The following is a 6000-nucleotide window of genomic DNA, read 5'->3' as shown; positions in this document are numbered from 1 at the left end:
CAGATTGCTTTGAGCTAAAGGCAACTGAGACCATGCAGGCTCAAGAGAAACTTCTGCCTGCCCTTAACTACCTAGAAGAGTTTGAATTAGAAGACTTGCCCAAGAGATGATCAGAGATAACATTTTTTGACCTAACTATATGGCAGGGCAAACTACTAATGACTGAATATCTGCTTTTCTTTATTGTCCTGCAGTGACCTTCCTCTCCCCTCTGAAGCCTCAAGGTGACCCTTAGCTCAGAATGTCATATATATGTAATTTCCCCTTTCTCTCTATGAACTGCTCATGTATATGGGGTCTCTGACTCATGTATGTGGGGTTCCCCTACATATGCATGTAATTAAATTTGGTCATTTTTCTCTTATTAATCTGTCTCATGTAAATTCAATAATTAGAACAGCGGAAAGAACCTTGAGAGTAGAAGAAATTTCTTCTTCACCCACAGCAACTTAAGAGACTTAATTTCATGAGAAACAACATCAAAATATCCCAGAACAGTAGTCTTGATAGACCTCCCTGGTGTAATTAATTATATTAGTTTTCTGGCAGTAGTAGTAAATTAGCACTTACTGTAATTCTTTTGCTGTGGTCATTCTTACTTCCACCAAACATCACAGCTATACACAAACAAGGGGTACGCAGGCATTTAAGTTGGGGTCTCATCTGGTAATCTGCAGATTTTTATTAAGCTTTTCCAAGGATGCAGAAGAGGGTAGGAGGCAGCAGTACTGTTGAGTTGTCAAGATTTATCTTTGTAAATCTGTAAGCCAATGTTTTCGTATTGCTCTATGATAGGCCAACAATTACCCAGAGTCAGGTGTCTAGAATGTTTACATGATTAGCATAGGGCTTTACTTCATATTCTCACACTCCTGGCAATAAAACATTAGATTTGAGAATCACCCACCCCTAGTCCTTTTTGTCAGGTGACTTGACCGCCCCCCTTCTCCCCCCATGGTGGACACTTGACCTAAAATGGCCTTAATCATATCCCTTCTCTCAGTAATTTGGAATTGGGAGATCTAGTATCTCTTAGAAGGAAGAGATACAAACTTGAGTATTCTGAGATGACTATTTTAATCCACTGCATGGCTAGATATTCAGAGAAAGTAGATCTAGAAGAAGAGAAAATAATGAAGCAGAAATGCTTGAAAACAAAAGAGAGAGGGGAGAAGAGAGATTCTGCAGGATTCCCATGGTTCCTCTGACCCCACTGCCTCCCTGTCCTTGGATTATGTGAGTCACTACTGTATTTTTATAACAAATTCCCTTACATACTTGAAACCAGATTTCCTACAAATACAAGCATCCAGCCAGTGGTAACCTTTGTTAGGAGACAAGAGATAAGTGTTTATCCAACCTTCTATGGAAATGTTTATATTTTAAGTGGGATTTAAAATCAGAATCCTTAAAATATTGCTATTATTGGCAGTGATAGAATTAGAAAAATTCAGTGACTTTTGAAAGACCTTCAATCAAGTTGAACCCCACAGATTCTTAGGAACATATAACTTCTCCCTAGAATGGAACAAATAGCAAGTTTTTGCTACTGCTTGTAGATTTTTCTCGTATTTCCTGTTCCTCCAGATCTTTATAGAGCTGGCTTCTTCTCTCAATGGGCCTTTTCAGGGGTACTTCCTTGACATCTCAAACTAAACAGGCACCCTCTCTCCTTTAGTTTTGCAGCAACTTATTTTTCTTCCACACACTATCATCTCTAGAAAGCATATGCATTTGTTGTGAGACACAGTGTTTGCTTTCTCAACTAGAAAGTAATCCCCTTTTGGTTGGGCACAGTGTCTGTTTGGTTCACCGCTGTATGCCCGATTCTGCACCAGGGCTTGCCTGGCAGAGGTGGAATAAAAATACGGAATAAAAAGTGCACTTTTGTATTTCAATAACTTGTTTTTTTTTACGTAACAAGATTTTGCAATTAGGAGTAGTTTGTTGGGTCACAGGGCAACCCTAGGAAAAACCAATCCCGCCAAGCTGTTCGCGTGGTCCTGGTCCGCGCCTGCGCAAACTCCTCCGCCCGGCAGCCGGGATCGGCTCTTCCTCGGGGGGCGGGGCAGGCCAGCTGAGGCCGGGGCGCTCGCGGATTACGTCACCGGGCGCGTGCCCCGTAGCCCGTAGTAACCCCGAGTCTGCGGAAGTGGAGACCCTTGGGCAGGCAGCTGAGACAGGTAACCTGCGCGCTCCCTGTTGGGTGTATGGTTTCTGCGTCTCCCGCGCGGGGATGGCGGCGGGGACCGTAGCATCCCGTTGTGAAGGCGACCGGGAGCCCGCCCTACTCTATCTTTCTTGGGTGTCGGGGTCCCCATTCTCTCTTTCGTCCCAGACTCCTAGAGGCTGAACCGGTCCTGGGGACCGGGAGGAGCGGCCAGTCCTCTCCACCTCCGCTCTCAGGAGGTGATGGGCTCTGACTGTCCCCAGTGGCACCGACTCTTCCTCAGCCTGCAGTTGCCACCTCCTTCCTCTCGCCGCCAGGCCCGTCTCACCCAACCTCTCCGCTCCCAGCCCGCAGGGTTCGCCTCCAGCCTTGTTTAAGGAGGCAAAACAGTTTCCGATTCTGTTCATTTCCACCTGCAGCCACACGCCGCCACCAGTCCACTCCCTAGGGGTCCTTACTGAGAGCGCCACGTTTTGAGTTTTGGTGTGCCTAAAGAGCACCCGGTCTCTGTCAGGATGGCCCTTAGCTCAGTAAAGCATGTATTTGTGGATTAAGGGGCGGCGCAGCAATGTGAAAACCTGCTGTGATAGTAAATGATCCACATGGCATCCAATCACCTGTTGAGATGGATGAAACAGTTTTAGCATTTCATTAACAAATGCTCCTTGTTCCTGGATTTCTTTTTGATTTCCAAGCAAAGATAACTACCCTTGCAAAGGTAACCATCAAAATAAATAAGCAAGAGAACCCCAGTAGGAATGTGTAGACCGCAAAACAAACAAACAAACAAACAAAACCCAACAGTATTCATATTGTTGATAAAGAAATATAGGCTATTACAAAACCAACCAGAAAAGATACGGGAGGAGAAGGATTCTGAAATCTTTTATCTCATTGATGGTTTGTGTTTTCTTGTACTTTTAGTATGTTCCATTTTTTAATAGGGCATATTGTATTTCACATAATTCTGCGAAGCCTACCAAGTGACTTGCTAGTTGATACGATTTGATTGTTATTCTTGGGGGATAAAAAAGAATAAGTTTAGACAATAATAGTAGTCACTCATTGTTGACTATCTGCTGGTATAATCCACTGTGTTCAACTCTTTGCATGCGTTTTCTCCTTAGCTCACATTGTGAGCTAGGAATTATTATCCTCAATTTTCAGAGAAGGAAATTGAGACTCAGTTATGTGAAAAATTTGCCAAACATTCATAGTAACTAAATGGTGGACCCAAGCTTTAAGTTCAGGTTTCCTTTCTAATACCTTTAGCATTAAGTTCTCATACCTAAATTCAAACCTGGAAAAATTAACTTATGATCTCCCTACACACATACATGCATGCATACATGCACACACATATGCACACAGACCATCCTTAAGAATGAGCTAAACAGCAAATAAGATTGCTCAGTCTAACCCTTTTGTTTGGCGCCTTCAGGGAATGAGTAATTATAGATAGTTGAAAGTTTTACCCCTTTAGAAATGAAAATTATACTTTTACTGTTTTGGATGGAGAAATTTCTATTGTACTAAACAATTCCTTCTTAAACACTAAATATATTAAACATTTTCATTTTCCCTATCTCAGAGCAGTCATTATGAATGCACTTACTGTCGTCTGTTATATTATGATGATTTCCTCAAACCTTTTATTATATTTGACTCACAAATTGTTCTGTGTGTTGAGTTTGCCTGTATTGTATGTTGTCCATTCCTCAATGTCAACAAGAGATAGTAACCATTGTAATTAAAAGCAGGAACTGGGGAACCACACTTCCAGGATTCAAGTCCTAGCTCAACCAAGTATATAGCAAGATAGTGGGCCAGGTCAAAGTAGTTGACCCCTCTACACCTCAGTTTCTTTACTTGTGGAATAGGAATAGTAATACTTTTCTCACAAGATTGTTGTGAGGATAAAATGAGTTAGTATATGTAAAAAGACTATACCAGGCTTATTGTAAGAGCCATATAAGTGTTTGCTAATACAGGGTGGGGTATTAGCAAATACTGTTGTGGGTATGCAAAACAGTTCATTCTTGTATTATTACTTATGAATTACTGTATTTTTTCCATACAAAAAACTGTAAACATACTTTTGCCCCACTCTGTTATTATTAGGCTAGTTTTGACCTTAAGGTCTTTGAATATTGCATTCTACTTCTTTGAAAATTGTTATTCCTTGAGTGATATTTGATATATTGTAATTACTAGTTTACTAGAGAATTAAATAATCCTAACTTGAATCCCTCATCCTAAGCCATTTTAGAAAAATATTAATTTATTAAGTTCACGTTTATTGTTTTTGTACTGCAGTAAGACTTTTTCTTGGGTGTTTGGAATAAATATCCAAATATATTACTTCATTATATGTATCAAAATAATGAACTTTTAATTTCTGTTTTGAATTTGGGTTATATTTCCGTGGTTTAAATTATGGTTTACCAGTACATGAAACCCTCTCTACTTTTGAATTGAATGTCACTTGTTTACATATCCATTTGTAGTGCCCTGCACAGGTATACTTTTGTACTCATGTTATCATGATTCTATGTGGATAAGTACCTCCTTATAAAACCTCCATTATGCATAGGCCATTCATAAAGGTATCTTTTCAGTATAGTGCTCTCCCTTCAAGGAGCTAAAAGAAAAAGAAAAAGATGTTATCAACAAAGTGAAATAATGTTCCTTATGAAATTTGCAAGGTATGTACCCATTTCAGGAGTGTAATAGTATTTTAAACCAAGGCCAGCTAAGAGTTAATACTGATTCATTTGGTGTCCATAGTTAGGAACTTGAGAATAAGTGATCTGTCCTTTATTTTAAGACCATTAAGGCTGATACTCATGCTAAAACATCCTGTTGAAATATAGGCTATATATTTTTTTTAAAAAGTATTTTTTTATTGATTTCAGAGAGGAAGGGAAAGGGAGCGAGAGATAGAAACATCAACGATGAGAGAGAATCTGATCGGCTGCCTTCTGCACGCCCCCTACTGGGGATGGAACCTGCATCCTGGGCATGTGCCCTGACCAGAATCGAACTGTGACCTCCTGGTTCATAGGTCGATGCTCAACCACTGAGCCATGCTGGCTGGTCATATTTCAACCATTTTTAAATGTGCAGTTCACTGGCATTAAGCATATTCATAATGTTGCTTAAATATCACTGTCTTCCACTTCCAATTTTTTTTTATCATCCTAAGTAGACACTCATACTCATCTATAATACCAAAAGCGTAATATGCTAATTAGACCAGACGACCTTCCAGACGAAGCTGGGGCTCAAGAGGGAAGCCCAGGTCCCGGGTGCCAGAGGGAAGCCGGTGCCAGCAGCCGGAGGAAGAAAGGCCTACTCTTGCACGAATTTCATGCATCAGGTCTCTAGTTAAATGATAAATCCCCATTCCCCTCACCTCCTCCTCGCTTTAGCCCCAGTTAACCCCTGTTCTACTTTTCTGTTCCCAGATTTCCCTATTTTAGGTACCTCATCTAGGTGGAATCATGCATTATCTTTTATGTCTGGTTTATTTCACTTAGCATGTTTTCAAGGTTTTATCCATGTTGTAGCATGTATCAGAATTTTATTTCTTTTTATAGCTCAATAATATTCCATTGTATGTGTATACCATAAGATATTCTTTTGATGCATATTGAATTATACTTTTTAAAATTTTCCTTTATTTATTTTTAAATTTATTTAAACTAAAATTTAAAAAGCAACAGTTCACCCATTTCTTCTAGCCCCCGTCACCTGCCACTGGTTGCCACCAATCTGTTATCTATATCTATGAGCTTGCTTTTTTTAAAAAAAAAAAATTATTTTTTTGG

The 6000-nt window shown here is 40.0% G+C and overlaps 1 protein-coding gene across 1 annotated transcript in view; it reads left to right on the top strand.

The window, feature by feature from the left end:
- Nucleotides 1-2129: 2129 nt before the first annotated feature.
- Nucleotides 2130-6000, top strand: part of AOPEP (aminopeptidase O (putative)) — a 356743-nt gene continuing 352872 nt past the window's right edge. The window contains exon 1 of the mRNA XM_080670042.1: nt 2130-2183. The gene's annotated coding sequence lies outside the window, so the exon portion shown is untranslated. The remainder of the gene's footprint in view (nt 2184-6000) is intronic.

This window comes from Plecotus auritus (assembly GCF_963455305.1).
Source record: "Plecotus auritus genome assembly, chromosome: 5".
Lineage (NCBI taxonomy): Eukaryota > Metazoa > Chordata > Mammalia > Chiroptera > Vespertilionidae > Plecotus > Plecotus auritus.
Note: the sequence above shows the minus strand (reverse complement) of the source record. Positions and strands in the feature narration are given on the sequence as shown.